This window comes from Taudactylus pleione, unplaced genomic scaffold (genome assembly GCF_031769625.1).
Source record: "Taudactylus pleione unplaced genomic scaffold, aTauple2 ptg000451l, whole genome shotgun sequence".
Classification (NCBI taxonomy): Eukaryota; Metazoa; Chordata; class Amphibia; order Anura; family Myobatrachidae; genus Taudactylus; species Taudactylus pleione.
In genome coordinates, this window is record NW_028284853.1 from 4,867,445 (window position 1) to 4,883,656 (window position 16,212).

Sequence of the window (16,212 nt, forward strand, 5' to 3'; positions counted from 1 at the left end):
TTTTGAAGCATGACCATTGCTATTTCTTCATCATTACCAACATATGTTAACTGCCAAGAGACAGACTTCATCCTGTTTATGTAGTCACTCCTACTTCTGCATTCATGTTCTGCAACATTGTTTTTACAATGCACATCTTAAATGTATTCTCCTTATGAGACCTCCATCCAGATATGCATCTTGCAGTGCTGTCCACATTTCTCTAGCTGACATTTTCCCATGAATTATGGAGTTTTATATGTTGCTCCACACTCAAGTCTATTGTACCCATTGCTCTCTCTATATCATTTGGGCTTGGACTGTCACCAGGGTCCACTGTTACTTTCCACAGTATTTCCCACTTAAGTTGCATTTCCATAGCAAACTTCCATGCAGTGTAGTTTTCTACACCATTTAATTAAATAGGTGTAATACCTGCATCTGTGCTCCTTACAGACATTATTCTGCAGCATCTGTGCTTTAAATAGTGTTTACTATGACACGCTTTAGCTTAAACACAGTTTTTGCTTCACTCTGTGCTCCTGCAGCTGCCTGTGTCTTTACATATGGCCAAGACGGTGCCTCAATACTGTTCTGGTGCTGCTCTCCTCTGGCCTGGGGCACTTCTGTATATTCAGGTCACAATATTGTTTTCACTAATATTGGTCAAAGGCTGAAGTGAGCTAGTTGGCTAAAGTAAGTGACAGAGCAGCGGAACAAACACAGCCCAGTTTAAAAGAATAGAGTACATCTATAAAGCATAGTGGCACAGCAGTGGCACATAGTGGCACAGCAGTGGCAGAAAGGATGGCAGTTTAATCAACTATACGACCCTATAGGATGTTTTCACTATTCAAGAACTAATAGCCTAAAATTAAAGGCCTAGGGGATAATATAATATATTATTACCAACACACTTCTCCAGCCGCTAGTTTAGATGTTACTAGTAGCAGCAAAATAGTTAAATTAGGGGGGGGGGGTGACAGGGGATTTGCCTTATTTTGAAATAACCAGCCAGGAGACTGTCGCTGTAGCAGGCAGATAGTGTATGCGGCATGGCATCCCAATGAAATAATGGCAACCGACCCCAAATGGCTGGAATTCCTTAGAAAGTCAGGACCCCAAAAATAAAATGGAGTCCCCCTCCTGAGGAACAAGCAGCCCTGGTGGGGGTGGAGTTAATAGTTAAAAATCTTAATATTATTCTTTACAGATGGACTACAGGTCCCAGCAAGCCTGTCCCTGCTTGATGGCACTTGTCGAACAACAAATGCCAGCATTCCAGGACATTAAGGGCCTGCTGATGCTTGTAGTCCACCTGTAAAAACAATAAAATAAACACAAGACATGCACACTACATGTTGCATAAATGTATTTACCACTTTTTCACCACTTCATAACTGAAGGGTTCATGTCCTTTTTGGTCCATAGACTGTAGCATCCACTATTCATAACAAAACAAAAAAGTCGCACTACCACCCACGAAGGTTCCTGTCGCAGAGTGACCGGTTACTATCAGTCACTCCATAGAAATTTAACTAAAGGATGGCACCGAAGCATAATTTTCTGTTAATAATTTTACACACACTGGGCCTGATTCAGAGCCGGACGCTCTGACCAGAGCGCTCGCTCTGAATCAGGGCCCTCCTACCTAACATTAGAGTGGCCTCATGGACGCTCGCATAGCTGTGGGATACCACCCACAGCCATAGCGAGCGTCCATGATGATGGTCGCGATGGCCTTGTGACGAGACCCTGCGGTAGAGTCTCGCTGCCCAAAGCCCTGGAGTGATTTTGGCTCTATGATGTCAGTGGGGCCGGACTCAGACGGTAGGCTTTCCCATGGGAACGCCTCCATCTGGCAGCCACGCCCCCGGCAAGCCCACCAAAGGGGGCGTGCTGTCACTCACCATTGACAGCTCACCCCCTTTGGTGCGAGACCCCGAGCGACGGATTCCCCATCGCTCGCCGGGTCTCGCACATGTGCACGACGGAGCTCCCTCCATCATGCGCATGCGCACTTAGGCATCATCGACCCGCTTACAAGCGTACAGCGCTCGCGAGCGGGTCAGAATCAGGCCCACAGACCTTAGATAATTTCATTTCCTTCATACCATCGTATATGCTTAGTTTATTTTATGCCTCTGGTGTAAAGAAGCGTGCTAGTATCAAGATTAAGCAAATTATGTTTTTATTAGTCCTTAGCAGTGGCGGCTTCAGAGGTGGGGCTGCAGCGCAGTCTAATATTCAAACAGGGGTACCACACCCTGGATGTTGGTGTGGTTCCCCTATTTGAATCCCCATCTCTGTAACCGCCATTTAACCCAGACAATGAGCTTACAGTCCCACTGCACTTGCTACATGTTGGTTTGTGACCCAATCACCTCAGTCAAGAGGAAACATTTTACCACTTTCACCCCATTAAGGGGTCAAATTTAGAAAAATCTCTGCTTAGTGGGTGCTTACGTCATGGAAGAATGGACTTCCTGAATTTCATGTTTCTTGGTCTAGTGGTTTGGACAGGGCGTTAATGATTCAGTCAATGAGGACTTTGCACAGGGGGAGGAAACATTTTAGCCCTATTCACCCACTTAGGAGTAAAATTTAGGTGTTGATTAGTCAGTGAGTCATATATATACTTATATAGGAGGTGTAAGGTGGTCGTAAATGGGCCCTGTCTGTTTCATTTGCACTGGGCTCCATCATGTCTGATGGCAGACCTGTCAATAAGCACATTAATAGGTTGTACATGGCAATAGAGGCTTAAGCTTGCTCAGATGGTCGATGGCTGCCCGATGGTGATCCGATGCTGACAGCAGGAGTCTTTAGCCTTCAGATCACCTCCTGCAGCATTAGCATGTTTTGCATTGCTGCTGCATCCAAAGATGTAGTGTTAGGGACCACCAGAACAGAGAAGCCTTGACGCAGTCTGGTGGCTTACACATATCTTTGCAAACATATGTGAACTGAGGGCCTGATTCAGACCCGCTCGCGAGCATTATGCGCTCGCAAGCGGGTCGATGGTGGCCCAGTGCGCATGCGCACGACGGAGCCGGCTCCGTCGTGCACATGCGCGAAACCCGAATAGCGATGGGCAATCCGTTGCTCCGGGTCTCGTACCAAAGGGGGTGTGCTGTCGATTTTGAGTGACAGCATGCCCCCTTTGGTGGGCAGGCTGGGGGCGTGGCTGCCCAGATGGAGGCGTTCCCATGGGAATGCCTACCATCTGGGGCCGGCCCCACTGACATCACAAGTGATGTCAGTGGGAGTGCTTTGGGCTCTGTTAGAGCCGAAAGCACTCTAGGGCTTGCGGCAACGAGACCCTACCACTAGGGTCTCGTCGCAAGCCCGATGGTCGCGATGGTCTTGACCATCGTGACCATCTTCCTGCCCGCTCGCTATACCTGTGGCTGGTCACCCACAGCTTTGCGAGTGGCCAGGAGGCTGCTCTAAAACAACAGAAGGCCAGCCCTGATTCAGAGCGAGCGCTCTGTCAGAGCGTCCGGCTCTGAATCAGGCCCTGAGATTTCTGTATTTCTATTATCATGTAGTATTCAAATCTCATTTCTGGTCCTTTGCAGAGAGCCGGGGGAACATTTTTCCTTTTTCATGTCTAGATTAACCCTTCCCTTTTTATGCACCGGTGAAGGGCCATTAAGTTGATTTGAGCAACCACCATGTTATGATACACCCGGATGACACGGCACAATGTGTAAAGAAGGATGAAGTCTCAAAAGCTAGCACGGAGTGTTGGCGGAGACCAACACCAGGGGCGCGGAGTCTTTTCACCAGGGACCCTCGCAAGAAAGTTTGGACTTTGCAGAGTCCGATGAGCAGGTCGAGGCCCCCTGGCTGGGTCACTCCATACTAGCGCAGGAACAGGAAGTAAGGCATACACTGTGTAGTATGAAGAACTCTAGCTGGAATTAACAGAACCGGTAATACAGAATACGAATCTGGGTTGTAGCAGGCCAGCTACTCAGGATTCTGGCTGGAGGATGGCAGAACCAGCAACACAGGATGCAAATCAAGATAGTAGCAGGAACAAAAAAAGAAGAAAAAAGGACTTCATAAATGAGACACACCCGAAGCCGTGAGATTTTTTCTTGACATGACTGGCACATCAGAATTGAACAACTTTCTAATTGAACTACTTAAATTTATTCTACATAAGAATTATTTTATGTTCAATAAGAAATATTATCTTCAAACAAGGGGGACAGCAATGGGGTCAGCATGCGCTCCCACCTACGCCAACTTTTTTCTGGGCTGGTGGGAGCGCACCCACGTTTTCAATGAAGAAAATGACGATTTCAATTCATCGATATCACTTTGGATCAGGTATATCGATGACATTCTGGTTATCTGGAATGGACCAGAATTGAGATTCCATGAATTCATGCCCAAACTGAATACTAATGATCTCAATCTCAGATTCACTTATGAGACCAGCACTGAGTGCATTACTTTTTTGGAACTTAAATTATTCACGGATAACCAAGGTAATCTAATGTCAGACCTTTACCGCAAACCGACTGCCACCAATATTCTATTACATCAGAGCAGTGGCCATTTCCCTCCAACTATTCAAAATGTGCCAAAAGGGGAATTTTTAAGATTAAGGAGAAATTGCTCTGATAATCATATTTTTAAACTACAAAGTGAAGAACTGGCACTGAGACTAAGAAACAGAGGCTACAGCAACAGGTCGATTAAAAAAGCGCATCATCTGGTATCCAAAATCGATAGGGATACTCTTATTTTCCCCAAATATAAGAAGAATGATTCGCCTGATAAAATTCAACTTATTGGTAATTTCTGCCAGGAATGGCAACTTATACGATCCATTATCCAGAAACATTGGAAGATCCTGATGTTGGACTCTGATTTACAACAAGCCTTGGGACCAAAAGTTCAGATAAGCTGGCGTAGAGCTAGGAATCTTAGGGACATATGTGTTCACAGCCATTTTTCAATGGAGTCCAAAAAGAAACCAATACTAACTGGTTCTTTTCCATATGGACATTGTAAAGCTTGTCCCAATATGATTAATAACAAGAGGGACATTACAGACAGATTTGGGAGGAAACATCATCTCCAGCATTACATCAATTGTAATACAGCTGCGGTAATTTACTGCTTAATATGTCCATGTAATAAGATGTACGTTGGTATGACAACTAGACCTTTAAAACAGCGTGTTTTGGAACACATTGGTAACATTAAGAATGTGACCAAAGATCTACAAAAGATGAAAAAGATCACATCAGTAGCAAGACATTTTACCTCTTACCACCATGGATCTTGGAAAGACCTGAAAGCCTTTGGCTTGGAGAAAATTTCAATTGGTCCGAGACTAGGTGATGTTACCAAAGAACTTCTGAAGAGGGAATGTGAGTGGACTTTTAGACTTGATACGGTTAGTCAACATGGCATGAATGAAATGATCAATTATAGCCCTTTTCTCAATACTTAATAGTATATTTCGTTCTCCCAATATTTCTATATTATAATATATTATATTTACTATTTATTTATTTTTATATATATATTTATTTATTCTATTAATTTGTTTATAATGTCATATTTCATCTTTTTACTATATCTTCGTCATCACTGTGTGGACCGGTTTTCTTTCCCCCTTTTTTTACTCACCTTCACCTTATCCATTAATAATATTTTTATTCTTCTTTTTTCACCATGTCTTATTTTTTTTTTTCATTTTTAAGCACTTTCACAAATATTTGTGATATATCTAGGATGATCACTACGCCTTATGGATACACTATGTTCAGTGGTAATGTACCACCTTCTTTTTCTTTTTCCTTCTTTTTTACAAATTGTGGCTATATGCCTATTATTTTTATTATATATTTCCCACATATCTTATATTTTTCACTCATCACTTTCTCTTGCTGAATTTGCAGAGTTTTTATTATTTGCAATCAATTGCTGAGGTTTCACTTATTAATATTTTATTATTTATTTATTTTTCTTTACCTTACTCAATTCACTCCAGAGCTATATTTTTATCTCACTCAGCCATCACTGATTTATCACTTGTTATTAATTTGAATGGCTTTGTTTCGCCTTTCTTTTGTCCTCTGCCTTATATATGTTTAATCTCTGTACATCTTTGTTTTTACCCATACCTTTATAGATTGGTAGTGCATATAGCGCTTCTGATATATTGCTACATCTCACATTACCTGTACGGAATAATGAACTGTGGGACATCGTTGTTATATCTATATATTACTTATCTGGGATCATAACATTTAGGTACACTTGTCTGATTATGTTTACATCATACTATTGTTATATGGATCAATGGTTTTATTTTGGTACTCCTTGCTGTATTCTATATTCACTATATAGTGATATACATCTGACCCTGTTTTTTTGCGGTTATCATGGTAATGACATTGGATCCTGCCCTTCTGCATAGATCATAATGTCTGTCTGTCTCTGTCTGTCTGCCTCTATTTTAGTAGTTAACTTCACTAACCTTTAAGCAGATAGCCTGACTATATACTGTTTATATACTATATTATAGTTAATATTTTGATTGTCTCCATATGGTTTAACATAGACAATGTACCGTGATATTATAGTTCCCGTGGTTACCATGAGGATGACATTTCATTCTGCCCCCTCTGATTTAATGTATGGCTCTTACTTCCTTGCCAATTATATAACTTGTTTATGTATCGTGATGTTACAGTTCAGTAGTCACCATGAGGACGGCACTTTATTCTGCCCCCTCCGATTTAGTGTATGGCTCCTACGTCTATGTCAGTTATATGACTTGTTTAATCAACCGTTTGCAGGTATTGTTTATATCCGGCTCTTGGTGTATAGTTGCCATGACTACAAAGAGGACGGTACTTCACTCCGCCCCCCTCCGGTTTAAAAAATTGGGGTGTGCCTCATTTATGAAGTCCTTTTTTCTTCTTTTTTTGTTCCTACTATACATTACTTCAGGGAGCACCCCCTGCTTACCTTAAACCCTTTTGTTACTATTACATCATTAGTTTACACTCCTGTGCAATTGTTCCTCTCCCCATATCCTATTAATATCAAGATAGTAGCAGGCCAGCTACTCAGGATTCCAGCTGGAGGATGGCAAGCCAGCAATGCAGGATACAAATCGGAGTGGTAGCAGACCAGCTACTCAGGTTCTAGCTGGAGGATGGCAACCCAGCAACACAGAATACAAATTGGAGTTGTAGCAGGCCAGCTACTCAGGATTCTAACTTGAGGATGGCAAGCCAGCAATGCAGGACACGATTCAGAACTTCAGGATGCAGGCACTGGAACCAAACTGGACCACTGGCAGGCAGAGAAACACAGGCACCAGGAACGCTCACGCAGCAAGCAAGAGCTATAACCGTCAGGGTCTGGCAGGGCTGACTGCCAGATAAAGGGAACAGGAGCCAATCAGGAGACCAGACTAGCCAAGCCCCCCTTGATGAACAATCCTGTGCAGCTGGAGCGCTGCACATTTCTCCTGACTGACCACAATCCCCTGCGGTTGCCAGATGTCCTGGTTGCTTAGCAACTACCGGGACCCAGGACATACAATCAACTACCGTGACCCGGGACAGATGAGCCGCGGTGGTTCATACCACACCATTTTATATTACAGTTCTGAGAGGCATGGGTAGGACCAGCATTTGGAGGGTGTTCTTGTTGCTTTTCCCCAGAACAGGAAGCGCCGTCACCAGAAGTGACATCACAATTGAATCAGTCTGTTGTTAATGGCCCTATTAGTGGGTTATAAATCATGGGATACCCCACATTAGATGTATCCCCTTGAAGAAGTCTGTGAAACCAGATAAAATGCATTGGGAGTTTTGTTTCTTACCTACTATAGACGTCTTAAATTTAAAATAAGATAGGTGTACCTCACTATACATTTTTTTTTATGTGTGCTGTGTTTCAAATTGAACTTTCCTTGACCTTCTTTGGATTTTTTTAATCTTGTTTAATTTTAGATTTTTTAGTGTATTTTTAGTGTTATACTGTATTTATGAATGTGGATAAATATTTGTGGATTTATAATTGTATTTTAGATATATTATTAAAGGGTTTGGCTTTTCAATACTAAACATTATATATGGGCTCTGTGAGCACTTTTTCACTTTATGCTATCTACATGATATACAGCACTTATTTTTTATTATTATTCATATTGAGATTTATATAAATGTATAAATTGTTATACTCAATGAGCACTATTGCATTATTAGGCACTTTTATCCAATCACGTTGCTGCTGTATATATATATATATATATATATATATATATTCCATAGACAAAAAACCTATGGTTTCATATGTCCCATTAAGGCTGCTTAGACATGATCTGAAAATTCACAAAACCTATTGAATTTCTGCCACTCAAACTCCAAAAAACAATGAAATTACGATCATTAAGACTGATACCTTAATGGACGTGTTCCTTGCGCAATACAGATATGGTATGCCATCACACCCTGTGGTTAACTGCAGATTCAGCACTCTCACAGAATGAGATTGCTGTCACTCACAAAATGGTGGAGCTGCTAATTCACAGAATTGTGTGCTCATTGGAAAACACACATACAGTCTATGCAACTGAGGTCAAAGCAGAAAATAGAGCTGTGCAGATGGGATAAAAGTGGTGTGGATGGGGGAGGAGACAGAGCAGTGTGGATATGTGAGACACAAAGGCGTGTAGAGGAGGGAAGGTTAAGCAGTACAGAGGGGGGAGGGTAGCAAAAGTAATGCGGATGGATGGAAAACAGTGGGGTGGATGGGGGGAAGCAGAGTGGCATGGTTTGGGGGGACAGCGACGAGGATGGGGGTTGAGAGTGGCATGGACATGGGAAGACAGAGCAGTGCAGATGGGTAAAGACAGATTGGTGTGGATAAGGGAATACAGACTAGCACAAATAGGAGAACACACAACAGTAGGGATTGGGGAAGACAGATTAGTGTGGATGGGTAGGAAGACAGAGTAGTGCGGGGAGGAGAGGAGACAGAGTTGCACAGTTGGGGGGGACAGAGTGGTGCAGATGGAGGAAGAAAGAGTGCCACAGAGGAAAGGAATACAGCGGCATGGCTTAGGGGAAGGCAGTGGTGCAGAAGGAAACAGAGTGGCACAGATGCAGGGTGGTGCAGATGGAGAAAGACCGATTGGTGCAGATGAGAGAACACAGATTAGCATAGTTCATAGACCACACAGCAATAGGGATTGGGGAAGACAGATTGGTGTGGATGGGGAGGAAGACAGAGTGGTGCGGGTGTTGGTGGGAGACAGAGTTGCACGGTTGGGGGACCAGAGTAGTGGAAATAGAGGAAGAAAGACTGCCACAGATGAGAGAGAGACAGCAATGTGGCTGTGGAGAAGGCATGGATGCAGGGCGGTGCAGCTGGGGAAAAACATTGGTGCAGATGAGGGAACACAGTTGGGAGACCACACAGCAGTAGGGATTGGGGAATATATAGCAGCATGGAGGCATTTAGGGGAAGAAAGTGGACATACATAGACAGAGTATGATATTTTAAAAATAAGGGAGCTGAACTAGTATTCTAAATTAGCTAAATATATGCAGTGAGAAGGAAGTTGGAAGCCAGTGAGATTGTTCTGGTGATCAAATGGAAGGATTGTGGGCACTGAGTGGGATGTGGGAGCCACATAACTGCTCAAACCTCAGTTGCATAGACTGCATGTGTGATTTCCAATAAGCACACAATTCTGTGAATTAGCAGCTCCACCATTTTGTGAGTGACAGCAATCTCATTCTGTGAGAGTGCTGAATCTGCAGTTAACCACAGGGTGTGATGGCATACCATATCTGTATTGCGCAAGGAACACGTCCATTAAGGCGTCAGCCTTAATGTTCATAATTTCATTGCTTTTTGGAGTTTGAGTGGCAGAAATTCAATAGGTTTTGTGAATTTTCAGATCATGTCTAAGCAGCCTTAATGGGACATGTAAAACCATAAGGTTTTTTGTCTATGGATTTTCAAAGCTTTTTTAAAATGTATTAACTATCAGGGTTTGGATGAGCAAACCGGGCCACCTGCAGGGGAGAGGGGCAATAAAATGGTACACTAATGCAAGTGGAAGAGGGGACAGCACACAGGAGGTTGGTTTGGGAGGTGCAGAGTGCGAGATGACTGTGACGCTGAGGTGCCATTTTTTAAAAGGGCATGCTCGGTTCTCACCATTGAAGTCAATGGTGAGAACAGCTCATTGGCTGAGAGGTGGAAGGCTCGCCTCTCTCAGCCAATGAGTGCTCCGCACTGGGATTTCTGGACTGAAATGCCGGGTGGAGCTGTCATTCGGGTAGTATTGTTCTTAGAGAAAAAGCCCACTACTGTCTCCGGTTTCTGGCCGCAGCTAACGCCCCCTATCTTCCCGCGCATTTCCGCTGGCTCCCGCTGCAGCTAATGCCAGCTTCTTTCCCCCAAGCCCACCACCGCCAAAGCTCGCAAACGATAGCCATCTTTGTGCACCCAAGTGAAGCCACAGTGATTACACCTGCTGGAGGCTCCTACTGCTGCTGCGCAACTAGTTGAAAAGTACTATCTATTCAATGGCGCATTCTTGAGGTAATAGTTTAAAAACTGTAATTTTCTAAATTACCTGAACCCCAAAAGCACCTACCCTGGCACAATAGCTATCTAATAAAACAAACCCCAACTCTAAATTCCACCCCTACCATGAGTTATGCCTTCCCAAAAATCCCCCATAGGTAACAGCAGAAAAGTTGTCCTATTTGAGAATGTCAGAAAAATGTGACAGTTGGAGCTTTAGATTACTCCCAAATCCTCATTTTTTATGTTTGTGCCCTGAAATTTGGCATGCAGCACTGAGTGACCGTTCTACCCGCCCCTGCCAAATTTCACCTCAGTACCTCCAATAGCTTTTGGTGTGTAACCCCGTAAACACCATGCCCCCTCTGGAATTCTCTAAGATAGAATTGCAGTTTTTTACACGCAGCCTCAATATAAGGGCATGGCCGTGCCCTTATAATATATATATATTATCCCCAGGTAGTCTCAACAAACTTAGCCAAAGTGATTTACATCAAGTACTCCATTTGTAGCTGAGAATTAACTCTGTATATAGTGAATATTACTGCACACATTCGCCAGCAATACACACTGCTCAGATAGTTATTATCTATACTCTTTATGCCCTGGTAGAGTGCCATATCTGAGACCTCAGATGGGCTATATAATAATATACCACCAGCCTTATCCAGACACCTGAACCTAATTTTTAAATGGCCAAAAGTGGATTCTATCACAATCTAGTAGATCTATGGGCTTCACTATACTTGTGCTCAGTTGGATTCAGAAGCCAGGAGTAACAGTAAGAGCCAGAATTACTGTACCTGTGTTTGAAAATAAACAAACAAACAAACATAAAATTAGTAGCATAGATATATGTGTGACAGTTTAAAAGGTTTGTGAAATAATACATAAAACTTAATCAGCAGCCACCCCTCTGATATTAACTCCACCTCAAACTTATCATGGAGTGATGACTGTCTGAGGATAAAGGCATTGTGACAAATGCCAGATCACTCATAATTTTGAGATTTGCAACATAAACCACCTAAATATTTAGAGAATAGCCATGATGCTTATTGATATAGATTTTGTCCAACTGCTTAAGCAGTTTCAGCCCTATATATGTGCAGTTTATAGCTTCCATTACTTTAGGCAGTCCCGTGAGACTACAAAGTGCAACTCTTAGCTTATGCCACTGTGACTCTGAGCTGGGGAAATAAATGGAGGAGTAGGAGAAGGTATTCTAGGCTGCCAACAACTAGAAAAGATGGTGGGAGAACATCGGTTGACAACTCTAGAGGTCACTGACTGGAAAGAACCAGTGGCAAAAAATGCATAACACACAGTACCTTGCATGTTTAGGTTAAGTTGAGCATTGACGAGGTTTACAGGTTCATTAAGTTGATACGGTTGAGACAGAACATCTGTATGACCTTGGCATTGAGGTTCAACTGCTCACAAAAGAACCTAGGCCTGCATAGGTTGCATGAGACATCATTAATCTGCTCTTTTTCTTCTGTTTATGCCTCCTGGCTCCTTCTAGTCAGATGGTGGAGTGCTGCATAACTCCTACAGGTGGTGAGCTTTGCATAGCTAGATACATCCATCTTGCCTGCTCTCACAGTGGTGCACATGCTTGTGTCCCTTTTTATAAGCATCTTACCTCTTATGTGCCATAAGTACCCTCCACATGCCTCTTTTGCACCATCAGACCCCTCCACATGCCTCTTATGTGTCATCAGTACCCTCCACATGCCCCTTTTGTGCCATCAGACCTGGTCCCAATAATTATAATTTTTTATTGATGCTTTTCATGGCAATAGACACTGAAAAGGCATCTGATAAAGTGTCCTGGTTCTACTTTCAGAACATTTTTGAAATGTGGACTTTTGAACGGGAATTTTCACGTTAGTAAATATGTTTACAATAAGCCAGTTATTCCTTTTTATATTAATGGGGATTTGGGCACACCAATCTATATGTCCAGGGAACTTGACAGATTCCCCCCTCTCCACATTAGAAAAGGGGGGTTTACCCATTGCACCAGATTATACTGTATGTAACAAATGTTATAATTGAAGATCCCACCACAAAATCACTGTATTGCCACCAGGGCTGTAGAGCGGGTGCTGCGAATAGTGTCATCACCCATGGCATGATGCCCTGTGTGGCACAGCCACTGTTTGATGGTGCTGCCTAGGCCCACTGCCCACCTCTCCAGGTGCTGTAATGTTGGGTACCCACCAAAATAGATAATACTCACAGCGCACCAGCAAGGTCCACGGCTCCCCTCCTGCTGCTTCAGCACTGGCTGGCAATTTACAGGGGAGAGAGACATCACATGGTCTCAATGTCTCATCCCTTGGAGAGCACTCAGCAGAGCAGTGAAGATGAACCACAAAGAAGTTCCCAACCAGCTGGCCAGAGAGAATAGTATAGCAGTAGAAAAGATAGAAGAGGAAGTAGAAGGCAGCATTAGAGCTTGTAAGTAATAAAGAAGGTGGGTTTGTGGTGGAGCATTACATGTGGGTGCAATACATATCTATGTCACTTTCCCAGGTTAGTTTTATATGAGAGTATCAGCACTGCAGTAGCATTGCAAATCACTGGGAAAATTGTGTTGTGGCCATTTTACTGAAGATTTGCACATGCACAGTAGAGGTGTCCCCGGTACCATGGCATGGGCGCCATGTTGAGAGACCTTTAAATGCGCAGTAACCCTGGCACAATGCTGCTCCAAAGAGAGGAGAGGTCCCTCACAGAGTAGTCTGCACACGGGTCCCCTCCTCTCTTAAACCACCCCTGCCCTCTGCGTACCTTTTTAATGCCCCTTAGACCTTCCCATGTGCCCCTTATGTGCTATAAAAACCCTCAATGTGCCCCATATGTACCATCAGACCTCTCCACATACCTCTTATGTGCCATAAGTACCCTCCACATGTCTCTTATGTACCATCAGACCCCTCAGCATGCCTCTTATGTGCCATCAGTACCCTGCACATGCCCCTTTTTTGCCATCAGACCTGGTCCCAATAATTATAATTTATTACTGATGCTTTTCATGGCAATAGGGATTACAGATCACCTGTAGTGTATGTACCAATTTTCACATGCAGGGACAGGTCTCTGATAGGAGCCTTTCCTTTAGATGTGTAAAAGTAATACAATCACTTTACTTTCTTATATAGGGGCCAGCCATGCTACTGTGTATTAATGGTCATCACACCACACATATTCATGTGGTCATTAAAATTGAGTATCTAATATGAGTTTGTGGTTTCCCAAAAACTAATATCTTTGTGCTGGATTTATATCTGTTTTACTCCACCTGAATAGCTGCTAGTCCAACTTGTCAGTAACCAGCTGGCCCAATTAAACCACACACTCTAGAAAAAATCAGGAATGGGACTGCGCTGTCGGTGTGTCTGTGAATTACATTAATAGTATTGCTTGACTGAAAATTATAAATATTAACCAGGGCTTCTCTCAGTAAATTTCTATTTATTATTTAATAAACATGTACCACATAAACAACACATATTACACTATACACACATATACTGTATAAAACAATACAATGCAATATAATGCAAAATAGCAATTGTAGCTTGTATTCCTGCAGCTTGTGATCCTCAAATACTTGTATCCAAAGGAGCCTTTAAATATGAAGATAATACGGCAACAATCTTGAAAGTTCAAGAGAAATAGTCTATAAATCGCTCACTAGCACAATATATACCCAATGTTTAAGTGCTCTTACCCATCTGTATGATATATGTATCCAAAGGTATCGTCCTTTTTGTTATGGCCTGCGGTTTCCTCCCCGCTCCAAAGCCCAGATCTGCAGGTAATGTATTGCACTGCTGTAATATTGTGCTCCGGCACCCCTGGGGTCCTCAGCGTAGCTGTATAAAGTAGGGGTGAGCGGGTTCGGATTTCTGAAATCCGAACCCCCCCGAGCCCCCCCGATCTGAGGCCGATCCGAGTCAGGCTTGACTTTTCCCGCCTGACTCGGATCTGAAATCGAGGCAAAACGTCATCATCCCGCCTTCCGGGTCTCACGGGTTTTGGATCCTATATAAGGTACCCGCGTCGGCGCCATTTTCTCACTCGGCTGTGGACAGTGAAGAGGGAGGGTGGGAGTTAGGGCTGGCTGGGCTGTGTAGTGTAGTGTAGTGTAGTGCAGTGTAGTGTTGTGCTGTGCTGTGCTGCGCTGTGCTGCTGTTGTCCATAGGGGCTGTGTCCACTACTTCAAAGTCCATAGGGGCTGGTTGGACTGTGTTGTGCAGTCAGTTGTCCATAGGGGCTGTGTCCCAGTCCTAAAGGGGTGCTGTAGTGTTGTCCAGGGGGTGCTCTGTCCGTCAGGGGTGCTCCCCCCAAGTGCAAAAAAAAAATATTTTTTCTGTGTTTGTGAATTGTGTGCACTGTGGCTGCACGTGCATCAACAAAGGAGCAGCGCCAAGCGTGCGCCTGTGTCCCATAAGTAAAAGGCCGGCTGGCTTGTCCGTTAAAGGGTGCTGTAACCCCCAAAGGGCACTCCAAACAAACTAAAAAAAATATATTTTTTTGTGTTTGTGAATTGTGTGCGCAGTAGCCGCACGTGCATCAACAAAGTAGTGCCAAGCGTGCGCCTGTGTCCCATAAATAAAGGGCCAGCTGGATTGACCGCTAAAGGGTGCTGTAACCCCCAAAGGGCACTCCAAACAAAATAAAAAAATATATTTTTTTGTGTTTGTGAATTGTGTGCGCAGTAGCCGCACGTGCATCAACAAAGTAGTGCCAAGCGTGCGCCTGTGTCCCATAAATAAAGGGCCAGCTGGATTGACCACTAAAGGGTGCTGTAACCCCCAAAGGGCACTCCAAACAAAATAAAAATATATATTTTTTTGTGTTTGTGAATTGTGTGCGCAGTAGCCGCACGTGCATCAACAAAGTAGTGCCAAGCGTGCGCCTGTGTCCCATAAATAAAGGGCCGGCTGGATTGACCGCTAAAGGGTGCTGTAACCCCCAAAGGGCACTCCAAACAAAATAAAAAAATATATTTTGTTGTGTTTGTGAATTGTGTGCGCAGTAGCCGCACGTGCATCAACAAAGTAGTGCCAAGCGTGTGCCTGTTTCCCATAAATAAAGGGCCGGCTGGATTGACCATTAAAGGGTGCTATAACCCCCAAAGTGCACTCCAAAAAAAATAAAAAAATATATTTTTTTGTGTTTGTGAATTGTGTGCGCAGTAGCCGCACGTGCATCAGCAAAGTAGTGCCAAGCGTGCACCTGTGTCCCATAAATAAAGGGCCGGCTGGATTGACCGCCAAAGGGTGCTGTAACCCCCAAAGGGCACTCCAAGCAAAATAAAAGAATATTTTCTGTGTTTGTGAATTGTGTGGGCTGTAGCTGCACGTGCATCAACAAAGCAGCAGCGCCAAGCGTGCGCCTGTGTCCCATTTGTAAAGGGCCGGCTGGCTCATTTCTTAAAGGGTGGTGTAACCCATAAAGTGCACTACTCTCCAGCAGAAATAAAAAAAATATTTTCTGTGTTTGTGTGCGCCTTAGCCGCACGTATATATCAATATAACATAAATGGAGGACCAAACTTTCTCCGATGAAAATAAAATAGGGAAAGATCAAGAACCACTTCCTCCTAGTGCTGTTGCTGCTGCTGGGAGT